The following is a 12,301-nucleotide window of genomic DNA, read 5'->3' as shown; positions in this document are numbered from 1 at the left end:
TAGAGATTCCCCTTTAATGCTGCTGGATTCATCTTTGGTCGGTCGTTCTGTAACAATGAGGCAAGGACGAAGCGGAGAGAGAATCTACATGCAAGCACTACTTTAATGAAACAAACAGGAAATCCAGGGCAAACAATGGAACATGGAAACAGCTACAACGACCAACAAACAACAACTGAAGCACAGAGTTATAAATACACAGGCAAGATAAACAAGATAACAAGGGGGCGTGGTTAATCAGAAACACCTGGGGAGACTTATAAACTACAAAGGACTACAAAACATGGCACAGAACAGGAAATAACAAAATTCCTCACAAGACAAGGGGAACACAAGACAGGAATCATGACATATACTCTATAACAGTGGTTCCCAAACCTGTCCTGGAGTACCCCCAACACTGCACGTTTTCTTTGTCTCCCTAATCAAACACACCTGATTCAACTCATCAGCTCATTAGCCCATGTGACAATTTCTGCATGCACTGATAATGTAAGTATTATAGTGTTAAAGGAATGACTGACTAAAAAAAACATACCTATTCACTTAACCTGTTGTCACCTGGTTCACAAAGTTAACTGGATGAATCAGATTATTTGTTCACAAACCAGCCAGTAGTTCTAAAGTTATTAGCTCACTGGAGAGGAAGATATAAACAACATAAAGCATGTTAGAGCATTAAAGTACAATAATAGGACAATGTAACAATCTATCAAACATGCAAACTACAGAATGATACAAGGCCTTGTAAACCCGGCTTACGATCAGCAATAAAAACAAACTTCCATGTTATGTCACTGCGTGATTCTCACCACAAACTAGTTTTTGTCACTGTTTGCTTTGGGGAGAATAACAATTACTCACATGAATATGAAATATGCATATATTTACATCACATAGGGGACATGCAAAATCAAATTCAGCATGATGAAATTTACATGTCAAAGCTCAAGGTTAGAACTGATTAAAAATGTGGGCCATTCCCCGTGGGATACACTGCAATCATTTGTTTGTGAGGGTAAATCATAAACTTCAAACATGAATGCAGTTAATGAAGAAAAATAAAAAGTAGTGTGATAAATAAAAAGAGTATTTTAGTGTTTTAATCACTTTATTCTTTTAATAACAAATAGTTCATATGCATTTGGCTTCTCTAGGGAAATTGTTTTTTACTCTACTTTCCTGGGAGCCATGATTCTTTACCCTTCTTATCTTTTTATATATTTATGTTGCCATTCCTTGAGGAATAAATTTATATTTCATGTACCACAACAAACCACACTTGATGTGGCCTTTTTCACTCTTAAATAAAATCAGTTGTTTCAACTTTATAAAGCACCTGCAGTCTCTAGAGGTATCTTTCAAAACACAATCATAGGCGTTTGAATCTGCAATATGTAAAGAGCTTCTAAATCACAATCAGCCCAGCCAAGAATATGTCTACCTAGAGGAAATGTGGATACTGCAGAGCACACTCACACTGCATTTCTCATAAAGAACAGATGTGCTTTTCTGGCTCTGCTCCTCCTAAGTGCATCTGCTATCACAGTAGTATACACTTACTTAACAAGGACTTTGGCACACTGTGGCCATCAGGAAAGCACAGTGCTGCATTCTTAGAGACTAACCCAAATTGGAAAAAGTGGTAACCTGCTATTGTTACCTTAAAGAGATGGGCTGAGTTACCTTCTTAACTCTACGTCGTTCTTAAGTTACACCTTAAGCTGTACCTTATCGTTAATACGTGTTTCCCGAAACGCTCTTAGTTAAGTATACCTTCTGTAAGTCATACGTTCGGAAGGTTGGTCTGGAACACTTAGCTTTACCTTATCACTGTTGCAGGTCTATACGAGTATAATTCTGAAGTTTTAATACACACAGACAGTGTTCAATTAGGCTAATTCAAGTGTTTTCATGCAAAGAATAAAATTGTCATTACTCTGATTGTTGATAGATTTTTAATTATATTATTATATTATTCATTTTAATTAAAGAGCGCTTTTAAAGGACAGTGAAAGCATAGGCTACTGTCAGTTAAGTCCTAGGCCTATTCGGACGCTAATTGTTTCTCATGGGCTCGTACGGTATTTTAAACATTCAAAGGGGTAAGTCTGTGATTTTAGTGCCGTCCGAATCCATAATATCAGTGTTTTTTCTCACCCAACCTGCAAAAAAATCCCTGGACAAATTAGTACCTACTGTTTTTTGACAAACAGGTCATGTGCTAATTTAATTACCGTCTGAATCTACATCTCTGAGTTTACAAGAAGAGATTCAAAATTCACTGTTTAAATCCTTTTTGATCACTGCCGAGCACCGTACGTAAGATGTACACTTTTATTACTGAAATGCTGGAAAGTATTTACAAGAACAATTTTCATCGCAGCTCCACCTCAGCGAACAAAAATGGGAAAGAGAAAAAAAGCACGTAAAAATTTGAAATGGTTATTATGGCAGCAATATATGATACAATTTAAAAATATGTAGGCTAGGCTATTATAGGCTATTATAGTTTGGATTATGTTTTATAATATCCCATGAGTCCTAATAAATGCAATTTCAACAATTTCTGAAGTCCTTCTTTTATAAAGAACACCGCTGTCTCACATAATGCAGTGAAGCACCCCCTGCATGAGAGAATAATTTATTCTCGAGCCACCGTTATCAACCAATTCAGCACCATCGCCACGGACAGCACCTGGTAACGTCGCACGTAAGAAGGTATATCTTAAGCAGCTTCCTAAGGTATGGTTCGGGGAACATGCCTAGAAATGGTATATCTTTAGTTAAGTTATACCTTAAGAGTCTTCGTTGCGCACTAAGAGACAATGTTATCGGGAAACGCAGCCCTGTTTTTTTACTTGATTTAGCCTAACCCATGAAAATGTATTTTGTTGGTATGTATTAATGTGCTTAAGTTTTCAGCAATACTAAATCATATTTTTGACTTGGATGAAACAAGTTATTTTAGATGTTATCATTTTAGGTTACCATTTTTTTTTTTCAGTGCAGCTTCTTATCAGAACTGTGGCTTGTGATATTTCCCTTCCTCTCTCTGAATCATTTCCATTCCTCTCTCTATTATCTGCTACATAAGTGGCAAAAGGCCAAAAGAAAAAAGGTGTTATAAAAAAGCTCTTGGACCTTTTTTTCTGATTTAGAGCATTAAAAAGTAATAATTGTGAGAGAGTACTTTTCTGAAAAACATTAATTAAACTCATTTTATTTTTAAAGGCTGCAGGTGTGCTGTGAATGTATTCCATATTCAGCTGTTTCGATGAGGACTGGCAAACAATTTTCCTGGTTCAAAGCATTCTCGCTCGCTTCTGAGAATGTTTTTCGGCAGCCTCTCACATTGGAAGCGGCTGTGTGGGAGGAAAACCTCAATGGCTGTGAGCACGTAGAAAATGGTGCATGTTATTTCCCTCCTAAACTGCAGCAGATTAAACGCAGTGAGTGGCTGACAGAAAGGCCTAATTTAGTGAGGAACACAAAAATCTTGGCTGTATACTTTCAACTACTCCAACCCCCTCTAATCGATGAAGCACGAACGGTGCCTCCTCAAAAAATGAAAGAGAGATAAAAAGTAAGAGAGTGAATGAGTGAAAGTTACAGACTGGAAATTAACAAGTGCAGATTGCAAATGTGGATGAGCTTTAGGAGTGTACAATAGAACAGAGAGCGAGAGAGAGGAAAACCACGAAGGAATCGATCAATCCTCTGAAGTATTGAAACTGCCTTTTAACTTGCAAGTGTAATCAATAAAATATAAAATATAAAAAAAGCATTACATCTTTCATATCAAACCCTAATGTTCTGTTCTGACTTTACTGGTTTTATAATGTGAAAAAAATAACAGTTAACCTTCAATTTTCTCTTCACATTCTTTTAATACGTTCCTCTGACCAAATAAAAACCCAGTAGATTGACATTATTGAAGCTTTAACACTGATTTATGACAAACTAGACTGATGTATGGCACTTTTCAGCAATTTGACCATTGTAGTAATAATTGTTTCTGTTGCAGAAGCAATACATAGTGTAATAAATAATAATAGTAATAATAATAATGAAGATTCAATTAAATGTATTATTAATATTTTTTACACTAAACATTACATTAAACAAGTAATATTACCAGAAATTTTTTTTTTTATTTAATCCCCATTTCAAATCAGGTTTATTGGCAAAATTCACAGACCTTCAGCTGTTTCAATGAACAAATCAAACAAAAGTAATTGAAATAGCTGGTTTTCGGAAATAAGTGGTTTTCCCAAATGCAACTTATAATGACTTTTGCAGTCTCAAAATTATTCAACCCCCTCATGGCAAGCCTCTTTAGTTCTTAGTAGAACACCCTTTTACTGTTATGACCTGCTGCAAATGAGATTTATAACCAGACACCAGCTTCTGCCAGTGTTTCTGAGGAATCTTATCTTAGCCCATTCCTCATGAGCAATGGCCTCTAGTTCAGAAATATTCTTGGGTTTGCGTGCTGAAACCGCATTCTTCAAATCCCACAAGAGATTTTCTATGGGGTTCAAGTCAGGTGACTGTGATGGCCACTGTAGAATCTTCCAGGACTCTGGGATCATTGTCCTGTTGGAAGGTCCAATGACGCCCAAGCTTCAGCTTCCTCACTGACAGCATGATGTTTTCTCCTAGGATTTCCTGATACTTTAATGAATCCATCTTGCCTTCCACACGCTGCAGGTTTCCAGTGCCAGAAGATCCAAAGCAGCACCAGAGCATCGCCGAGCCTCACCATGCTTAACTGTAGACAGAGGGTTCTTTTCAGCATATGCTTAATTATTCTTCCTACAGACATACCGCTGATCCATAAGGCAGAAAATTTCCAGTTTTGTTTCATCGCTCCACAGAACAGAATCCCAAAACGTATGTGGCTTATTTCTATGATTTTGAGCACTTTTCTTGTGCTATTGTGTCAGTACTGGTGTACGTCTTGGAAACTGCATGCGTTTATTATGCACCTTACTGTGCAAGCTGAAACTTCAGTGCCTGTTGCCACCAAGTCTTGCTGCAGGTCTTTTGCAGTCACTCAAGGTTTTTTTTTTTTTTTTTACCTGCCTTCTCAGAAACGCGTGGATGCTGTACTGGCTCCGACTCCGGGGCATTCGCGTGTAAAACTATATTGACGATTGGCTCACTCAGAGACCTTGGTGGCTCGACATCGAGATGTTGACTAATCGAGATGTTAATGTTAGCCACATGAGCGCCAAGAAGAGTCTGCTTTCTCCACCACTTTTCTGGGCGTACTATGAGATTCAACAATGATGCAGGCACGTCTGTATCCAGCACATATCGATGTGATCCTCGCAGCCATGAAAGAACTGAAGCTTAGGCCAGTCACGAACTGTCAAGCAGTTTCAGAGACTGTTGGGTTTGATGGCAGTGGCGTCCAACACGCTGCCTTTTGTCCTGCTAAACCCTTGCCGTGGTGGCTCCAGACCAGGGGGTTTTCCCTCTTGGGGCAACACGTTCCGCACGAACAAGGTTCATGCAGATGCCTTCGTACCTCGGTTATGGTGAAGAAGCCCTGGTTCTAGTTGGATTTTTTGCTGGATTTTTAACCCAGACTTTCAGTTTATATGCTGATTTACATCTGTACACACACACACACACACACACACACACACACACACACACACACACACACTCACGCTCATACAAACACACGCGCACACACACACACACACACACACACACACACACACACACACACACACACACTCACGCTCATACACACACACACACACACACACACACACACACACACACAGAGATAGATAGACTAACAAGAACTGTATCCTGCCATAGAACGCTCCTTGCCAGAGAAATGGTGTCTCTATCCATCTCTGTGTCCAGGGCTGTCACCCAAAACTGTTGACCCTGAGCCCGGCAATGGCCTAAACAGCTGTTCTGCTCCACACATCCATCACAGGAACACAAGTTCAAGCACACACACACACACACACACACACACACACACACACACACACACACACACACACACACACACACACACACACACACACACACACACATACATACATAAGAGAACTGAGCAGGATTTGGGCCAAAGTCGAAGGTCAGCCTATGACAAAGCATGCCTGATTATGCCAGAGCAAGGATGTCATTCATCTACATATCAAATGAAGCGCTATGAAAGGAGCTGGAGCTGCAATGGGGTGTCATAAATCTTGTCACATCCGTGTATGCAAAATCTCATTTTGCATTTTAACATATAATCCTGCTAAACTGTTCCCCATCCATCCATTTAGTTACGTATGTTTCGACATTGCCGTTTTTAAGGGCTGATAATAATTTAGTCTGGTTTTTTTTGTTTTGTTTTTTTATAACACAATTAATAATGCCATCTATGACCTAGGCTATATGAATTATGGAATAAATAATTCTAATGCTAATTCTAATAATTGTATCGAAGTAAATCAATGAGGAATTTCTTTTAAACAAAAAAGCATGTTGAACTGCACTAACTGAAAAAGATGTTATGGTAATGCAATTTAACTTGGTTGTATATTTCAGCTGTGAATATTTCAACTGAAACCATTTCACACACAATTTCATTATTAAAAATTCGGTAACACTTTACAATAAGGTTTCAATTGGTTAACATTAGTTAACTACATTAGTTAGCATGAACTAATAATGAACAGCACTTCTACAGCATTTATTAATATTTGTTTATGTTAATTTCAACATTTACTAATACATTATTAAAATCAAAAGTTGTATTTAGCTCTATTCGGACGGGACTTTTGAGTTACAATTCTTATCACTCGACGTCTGTGATTTCATGTACCTATTCGGACAGGATTAACATGTCTGTGTTTATTACATGGTCAAGTTTGTGTTTTCTAGACGTGGGCGTTACAGAAGGTCATGTGCTGTTCTTGCGTGCATCACGTATTACAAATGTGTATTTTAATTTATTATTTGTTAATATAATTTTAATTTATTATAAAAACCTTATTTGAGTAAATTTCACAAGTTTATGGCAGTGGCTGTTTATAATAAACTTGCATAAGTGATCAGCGAAATCTAGAAAAGTATCTTCTCTTACCTGACACTGGTATTAAAATGAGCATTTATTAATATTAGTTAATGCACTGTGAATCAATGTGAACAAACAATGAACAGCTGTATTTTTATTTGACAAAGATCAACAAATACTGTAACAAATGTATTGCTCATGGCTAGTTCATGTTAGTTAATACATTAAATAATGTTAACAAATGAAACCTCATTGTAAAGTGTTACCAAAAATGCAATAATCCATTCTATATTCACCTTCCAGACACCAATTCCAAATCATTCAGTCTGTTTAGAAATACCACCTATAATATTAGACTGGCAATTTCCAGTACATTTTATTTTGCTTTACAAATTTACTTCCACAAATTCAGTGGTTCAAAATCATTCTAAATGTCATTCTAAACATTATAAATACCTTTGCTGTCCATTTTGGTCAATTTAATGCATCCTTAGTAAATACACATATATATATATATATATATATAAAAACATACTTATCCCAAACCTTCAAATGGTACGGTGCATGACTACTGCCCGGTGTCACAGACAGGGCTTAGACTGAGTTCAATTAGGGCATTTAAGTAGCTTCTACAGTGAGGAAAATAAGTATTTGAACACCCTGCTATTTTGCAAGTTCTCCCACTTAGAAATCATGGAGGGGTCTGAAATTGTCATTGTAGGTGCATGTCCACTGTGAGAGACATAATCCAGAAAAAAAAAAATCCAGAAATCACAATGTATGATTTTTTAAATATTTATTTGTATGATACAGCTGCAAATAAGTATTTGAACACCTGAGAAAATCAATGTTAATATTTGGTACAGTAGCCTTTGTTTGCAATTACAGAGGTCAAACGTTTCCTGTAGTTTTTCACCAGGTTTGCACACACTGCAGGAGGGATTTTGGCCCACTCCTCCACACAGATCTTCTCTAGATCAGTCAGGTTTCTGGGCTGTCGCTGAGAAACACGGAGTTTGAGCTCCCTCCAAAGATTCTCTATTGGGTTTAGGTCTGGAGACTGGCTAGGCCACGCCAGAACCTTGATATGCTTCTTACAGAGCCACTCCTTGGTTATCCTGGCTGTGTGCTTCGGGTCATTGTCATGTTGGAAGACCCAGCCTTGACCCATCTTCAATGCTCTAACTGAGGGAAGGAGGTTGTTCCCCAAAATCTCGCAATACATGGCCCCGGTCATCCTCTCCTTAATACAGTGCAGTCGCCCTGTCCCATGTGCAGAAAAACACCCCCAAAGCATGATGCTACCACCCCCATGCTTCACAGTAGGGATGGTGTTCTTGGGATGGTATTATCGTTTAGTGGAATTATGACCAAAAAGTTCTATTTTGGTCTCATCTGACCACATGACTTTCTCCCATGACTCCTCTGGATCATCCAAATGGTAATTGGCAAACTTAAGACGGGCCTTGACATGTGCTGGTTTAAGCAGGGGAACCTTCCGTGCCATGCATGATTTCAAACCATGACGTCTTAGTGTATTACCAACATTAACCTTGGAAACGGTGGTCCCAGCTCTTGTCAGGTCATTGACCAGCTCCTCCCGAGTAGTTCTGGGCTGATTTCTCACCTTTCTTAGGATCATTGAGACCCCACGAGGTGAGATCTTGCATGGAGCCCCAGTCCGAGGGAGATTGACAGTCATGTTTAGCTTCTTCCATTGTCGAATGATTGCTCCAACAGTGGACCTTTTTTCACCAAGCAGCTTGGCAATTTTACAATTTTGTCTCTAGTGTCTTTGGACAGCTCTTTGGTCTTGGCCATGTTAGTAGTTGGATTCTTACTGATTGTATGGGGTGGACAGGTGTCTTTATGCAGCTAACGACCTCAAACAGGTGCATCTAATTTAGGATAATAAATGGAGTGGAGGTGGACATTTTAAAGGTAGACTAACAGGTCTTTGAGGGTCAGAATTCTAGCTGATAGACAGGTGTTCAAATACTTATTTGCAGCTGTATCATACAAATAAATAGTTTAAAAAATCATATATTGTGATTTCTGTTTTTTTTTTTTTTTAGATTATGTCTCTCACAGTGGACATGCACCTACGATGACAATTTCAGACCCCTCCATGATTTCCAAGTGGGAGAACTTGCAAAATAGCAGGGTGTTCAAATACTTATTTTCCTCACTGTATATATGTGCCCTAGAAAAAAATAAACATTACTGGTGTCCATCTTGAGACAAAACAATGGCTCTGACATATTTTAAGATATGTCAGTGTAAGTTGATTTCAGTTAAAACAGCTCAAATATGCATTTTAGTCTAACATTAGCTTTGTCTGTGAAACCGGGGGTAATAAAAGATATTGCTGCATATTCTTGTTCGTAGGGAGGTACCTCCATACATTTTGTTTAATGTCAAACATCCGTAAACATTTGTATCACCACTATTCTGTGAATTCTTAGTGGCTAATGCCTGTTTTTGCCTCTCATTTGCACTTGCAAATGGTTGCAAGAAAATAAGTAGTAGCATCAGAAAATGAGCGGAAGCAATTTTACCATTAAAATGTCTAATGTTAGCCAGCTTACAAGACAACTTGCTAACTATTTTCCATGGAGTAATACATTTCTTGAGGTTTCTCTAAAATACATAACAGTTGGTGTTAGGGTACTTTCCTTACACGCTCTTAATTGATTGCACACTTCAAACCACAATCTAACAAATTTCTTATCTATCCTTACACATTTTGCTGCACTAATTTGTCAGACATACTGTACTAGCACAACTATAGGAAATGAGAACAAGCTGAGAGTTGAAACAAATCAACCCCTGAACCTACAACAATGATTTTAACATGGCATTTCATGTTACGCTATATGCACATAAGCAAAATGAAAATGAAAAAAAGCTGGAAGGTACATAGCCTATACAGTAAAGTTACTCTGCCATTAGGCATAAAACCCTTCCTTTGCAATTGTGACCTAATTTAAAAGAATGGTGGAGTCGTCAGATTGACTTATATTTCTGAAATGCCATTCTAGGCCTGGAGGAAGTAGAAAAACTGGTCCCAATGGCAGAATTACAGATGATAGATCATTAAAGGCCATTTTTGCGCAGAATTGAGGGGTTTGCAGTTGCCCCCAAAATCAAGGCATATGCCACTGACAGCGTGTGCAACTATCCCAGCTTTAATGTGGCAGCTGGCAATATCCAAATATCAGAAAGAAGGAAATGTCAAGGGGAGGAACTCAGCCAAAAGTAGAAGGATTTGCAGGGGACACATAGGCCCGCAGGCTCTGTAAGAGTGCAGTGTGTGCCTACAGAAACTAGAGTTGCAGACGTAATTTTATGTTCATATTTGTGCACAATTGTGAGGTTTCCCAATAGGGACGTTTCCACCACCATGAACAAATGTCATTTGGAGAGTGTTGATTGTATTTTGCTTTGTGTCAGTGTTGAGAGGCGATAAGGTGACTGTGTGGTTGGGACTGTATGAAGGAGGGAATCAGTGTATGTGGTGTGATTTTATTTTGTTCACCTTCTTTATTTGTTTATTTTCTACTTTTGTTTACATTTGCATACCTGCTCTAAGTTTAGGATATAGTTACAGAATAGCTTGGCATATAGCGTGAATCTTTGTGTACGTGCTTGACTTTTGTGACAATACACCATGAGGTGTAAAATTCCCTCCAAATGTGTGTGCTCTTAAACAAGGTACACAAACACATTCCCCTGCTCTTGCATTAAGAGGATCAGCATAATAATGTACAATCCAAGCGTGTAAATATCTGGCCTTTATAAATTAACATAAACAAGAACACTTAACCTCCCAATGATTTGAGCGCATTGCAAGTCCATGTCAAGAGGGCCAAGACACAATATTTAACAGCATAAATCAGCAAATGCATCCTTTTCGTTCTCAAATAATACAGCTGTCTCATGCTCACATAAAGAGATGAAAATTGGTAGTGAAGCAATTGTGCTGATGAAAATCCCAAGATAAAAATATACTCCCTACCTCTCTACAGCTGTCAAAAAAAAAAAAAAAAAAAAATCTTGACACCATCTCAAGAAGTATTTCTCATCCTTCAGAAGTCTTTGTGTTATACTAGATAATGGAATCAAATAGTGCTATTGAATCATAGATGTACTGTCGGGACAGTTTCTTTGGTGGCTTTATTTAAAACTACTCGTATTTAAACTGATCACACAAAGGTATTTGTGTCTAGTCTATTGTTCATTTTATGAGAGAGACAATTGGTTTTGGGGGGTTAAATTCTGTGTTCAATTCAATGTCAGAATATCCAACCTTAAAAAGGTTTAATTGATCGCTTCTGTCAGACGTCAGCATCTATTTAGTGCATGCAATGCTACCTATATGTGACCCGTGTTGGCAAAATGAGTCGCAATGAGTAAAAAAAAAACTAAACAAAACAGGTATTCCACATTCACATTCTCTGTTAAAAAACCTTCAAAATAATGCATTATTTGTTGCAACTAGACAAAACAATTACTGAGCTACACCTGTTTGAAGTCGATAGAGTCATCCCTGGTAATAACACCAAATTTGGCACACACCAAGTCAAAACCAAAAACAGTATCTATAGGAAAGATATACATATTCAAATACACAATCAACTTTTTTTTCCCATGATACCACAATTGTTTTATTTAACATACAGCCTATATATTCAGACCAACTATCCCGCACATATGTTACACATCAGATTATTTTCCCCAACATGTATTTAAGACATAACAGATAATGTTTGCGTGAATACTCTCCAAGACAGCTATTTTGAAATACTGTAGTTATGTGTATACAGTATGTGTACATCGGGCGTCTTTGTGCACACGCAACGGTTCTGTCAATCATCGCGATTAAGATCGTTTTGTTTACATCAGCATGAGTTTGAAAATCACATTTCATTGGTTCAGACTCATGCCATCGAGAATTCGCTATGAATATTCACAAGGTCGGAAAACTTTACAAACTTTACCAAACTTGTGCTGATGCTGAGAGGAAGCGCCAGTCGAGAAGCAAGCAGAAAAAAGAAAAAAAACTGCATTTTTCATGGACAAAGGAAAGGTACTCCTCTCAGAAAACACACAAATAAAGATACTTTTAGATGTTTAATTGCTATTTGGAGCACTGGGATCGCTAGACGAGGGCTTTATGAACTCATTTTCACTTGTTTTGCCTATAGCTTGAAATTAGCCTGTGCACGGTCCGACTCATTTTGCCTGCACAGGTCACATATGAAT

The sequence above is a fragment of the Rutilus rutilus genome, assembly GCF_951802725.1.
Source record: "Rutilus rutilus genome assembly, chromosome: 3".
NCBI classification, from domain to species: Eukaryota; Metazoa; Chordata; class Actinopteri; order Cypriniformes; family Leuciscidae; genus Rutilus; species Rutilus rutilus.
This window is presented reverse-complemented; position numbering follows the sequence as displayed.